Genomic DNA, 4,148 nt, shown 5'->3' on the forward strand with positions numbered 1-4,148 from the left:
CTGATTCTATTTAATTACAAATTGTGTGGTGTATTTTGTTTGTGGTATTGTGGTTTTCCTGATAAAGAAGAAAATAATTACTCAGAAAAAAACATCACAAAAGCCATTTGCAGTGAAAAGCAATTGACATGGAACAATAAGTGGGCAAAAAGATTTTCAAGTGTACTGTGTGGGTCCTAGGGAACAAATGCAAACTAGATCTTGAGCGACTAGAAGCAAGGGAAATTAGGGAGCTTCAGAAAGTTTCCTTCCGGGAAGTCACAACATCTTAAACTGAACAACACAACATGGTGCAGTAAACCAGCTGGAATATAGTATATTAGTCAAAGAATTCCAGATCAAACAATGGATGTCAGATTCAAAAGAGATTATGTCATTGAATTTATTATGCCAATATATGCCATAAGTAAAGTTAACAGGTGTTTTTCTTTTTAGCAGTCCTATAACTCTGATCCTATAGTAAAATATTTATGCATTTAAGTGTTCCCCACATGCACACTTTCATTAAATTATGTACTTTGAGAGCAAATATGAAACATTTTTGGCTACAATTGACTAAAAAATATTAAATATAATTTATGATGATATAATAAATACCTCATTATCATGGGAATATAACATAAGGCACAGAGTTTGATCTTTTATGTGAATTGAGAGGCTGGGAAAGTCTAGGTAGATGTTAGAAGAATTTTAATAGCCTGAAAGTTAAATAAAGTCAATGTATGAAGCATTTTCAAGATTCCGGAAAACAATAAGCTATTCTTTCAGTTTGTTAAGTGGTTTACTTCGTATTTAAGTCCTGGCACAGATATTTAGACTTAGTTAAGGACATTTAAGATTACATCTGAAATTTTTGACCTGGTTTGTGCCTAGAATATCTCCCACGTGTGCCTGTGTTAATGAGCTGGACCACATTATAGCAGGCTCTTTTCCTAGCCATGCTCCTAGTTCTAAAACCAGGATCTTAGCTCCAGCAAGTGACATCACAAGGGTAAATGGTGGGCTGGCGAACCTTGGAGTCTCTAAAACTATGAGTCAGGTTATGAGCTAATGATTATGTCTCTCTTTGATGGTGGATGACATATCTCAGGAGCTCATTGTGGCGGCAGACAACTAGCATACCAGAGAACTGGAGCTAACTTAAAGAGCTCTGAAAGCATATACTTGGCAGGCATTACCAAATAACAATGGCTGGTTGTTAAACTACAGGTGTATGAACATGCAACATAGAGATCCAAAATGGTGATCAGTCCCATTTTTATCCAGAAAAATCTCATATCTGATAGGACATACATTAAGTTCCAGAGATCTTGATCAAAATCTACAGTTCTTTGATTTAAGATCAAATGCTGTCAGCAAATCTTTACATGTTTTATTTAAAACCTTTAAGTTTATATTCTGTTATTAAAAGATTATTATTAGAAGATATTTCAAACCAGTTTAATAGAGGTGACCTTATTAATGCCCGTCATGTCTTTTTCAGTATCTTGGCTGCTCTTCTTACTTTTCTTTATTATTCTGTCAGAGTCACATGGACATATGCTACAAACTGTAGTCTGAGACCTAAGTCATTTTGACAAGAAAGAAATGTGATCTTTCAAAGGCCTTTGTATTTTATTGACAAATTATTCTTGCATAGTTCAATTTATAACTGATAAATAAATGAGGTATGTAAACCAATCAGTTTATCTGGGTGAGGCTGTGATAACCAATACTCCTGCACACTGAAAGCAGAGCTAGAAATGGAAGAGTTTCCAGTCTCCTCAGAGCTACATGATCAGTCCAGAAATAGCTTGGCATGCATTGCAAGATCCTGGCTCAACACATCAAGGGGTAAGGCTGTAACTCAGTGTTGTAGCACATAAGAATATCTCACTGTGCTGAATGGATATATTTTTGAAGAGCTACCTATGACTCAAAGCCTTGTGTATTAAAATTGATTTTTCCCTTTGACTTTCATTATGAACTGAGAAGTGTCTGTTGATATGCTCCTTTTGATAATTCCAAATAAGCTGGCTCTAAAGTGTGAGAGCATTTGCAAAACTTCTGGAAAATGCATGGCACCTAAAGAAAATATTCAAATAGAATTTCACTATTTTTTAAAAAAAATATTTTACTATTTATTTTAAATCATTGCCCCCCAAATTGCATTTAAACCAACATTTCTGGTATTTCACATCTAAAATGTCAGAGAGTTAAAAACTGTGTCTTAAAGTCATGAAATGAAAAAAATTCTTTTATCTAGTTTAGACTTACTTTTGAACCATAATCAGAGAAAAATAATGTATTTGCTTTCAATAACTTTGTTCAACCAGCGAGATGAGGCGAACTGAAATAAATAGGGATTTTAAAGGAGGATCAAAAAGAAAGTACAAGTGACCAACTGTGGGGCATTCACTAGAGGGAATAACTGTGGTAACCTCACATAGTAACCTGTGTCTTATCAGGAGAAGCATTCTGGGATTCTGAGGAGTTGTGTTAGGAACCCATAAATTAGGAAAATATGGAATAAATGGTGAAGATGAGCCAGAAAAGCCACATTCCTTTCTATCCTGGACACCATGAGTTGAAGTTCTCTGATAAACCTTCTCGGTCACAACACACTGAATCCTCACATAGTATAAACCCAAATTAAAAAAAAAAAAATTCCCCTTAAACTCTCTGGTAAGGTTTGCTATCACAGGGACTAAAATTGCACAGAAAGCTATCTAAACTGTCATCCACTTGTAGCTCATTCTTAATTTTGGCTACTCAAGGCTTTAACTGGGTATCACTTACACTGTTGTTAACTTTAGTTTAGTTTAAGGGAAAGAAAAACACGATGAGGGAAAGCAGCATGTTGGCACATCATAGACAAAGGGAGTTTTATCTATCACTAATTGTTGAGAAAACTGGCACTGCCAGTTTGCAAAGATTCTCCAGTACTTTCTGAGCTAGTCCTCAGAAAGGAGGCCCTCACATCAATTCTAACTTTATTCTTCTAGGTTGTAGGTCAGAGCTTTGTGGTGTTTGCAGCAATAAAGTCTTATTTTGATTTTATGTAAGGCAAGTAAGAGTGATTGCAATAACCCGCATTCTTTTGTGAGTCTCTTGGGCTTCAGTCACTTGCAAGAGAAAGGGAGTTTGCTATGCCTGGAATTTGGGATTTTGTTAGAAGGTCTATGGCTTTTATGGAGAGCATTGTCATCCAAAGTGGACTAACTTATTGATTCTGTGTTTCAAATTAAGTAGAGAGCACACATTTAATGAAATTCACAGGAAAAAACAAATAAAATATTAACAAATAAAACATTAGAAGGCTTATAATATGTTTTATGAAAATATTCTGTAAGATTCTAGGCATTAAGATTTATTAAAGCTGACATATATTACTATTATTAATGTGGTGATCTGGAAATGGTTTTATGCTCCCAATAATTTGTCACCTTTCTAGCTACAAATTTCTCTTTAAAAAGCATTGCATACTTTTTCAAGAATACTTATATATTTTTATTTTAATTACTGAAAAATAATGATAAAAATGTACTATAACTGTATTTGCCACAAGTTGTACAGACTGAGGATTAGTGACAAGGTTTAGGCACATGTTGAAAATAGTTGTTGAAATGGATGACATTTGCTTATTATCCTGTTGAAAAGAATAGGAAGTGATTAAAATACTCTCTTTCTTTTAGAATGAGGGGTCTGACAAGGAATTAGAGTGCATTTGCCCCTTTTTCATGGGGTCTTGAAATGGTAATCACTGAGCCTGATAATGAAGGCTGAAGCTAAGAGGAAATTCAGAATAGCAGAAACAAAACAAAGGGAAAAATCCCTCAACTTTTCAATGAAGTGAATTGGGCCTTTTTCCCTTTAGGATGACTTTTATCCTTGGCTTTCTGGTTCATCTGCTATTTCTACTCTCTCCTATATCGAGATGGAACACACACTGTAGACATTATACTTTGTAGAAGTTATAAGTAGTGAATTACTTGACCTCATTTTATGTTATCTTACTTAGGCTTGTGGCATACTTATTAGAAAGTCTATAAAAAAGAGATTTTGGAGAATTTAGTCCCAGGTGTGATGTTTTTATCACATCTTTCCCCTCAAGGCTCAGAGATTTATGTGGTAGAAGAGGCAGGAAGAGGCTAAGAGCCAGAGCTGAT

The sequence above is a fragment of the Mus pahari genome, chromosome 13, assembly GCF_900095145.1.
Source record: "Mus pahari chromosome 13, PAHARI_EIJ_v1.1, whole genome shotgun sequence".
NCBI lineage: Eukaryota > Metazoa > Chordata > Mammalia > Rodentia > Muridae > Mus > Mus pahari.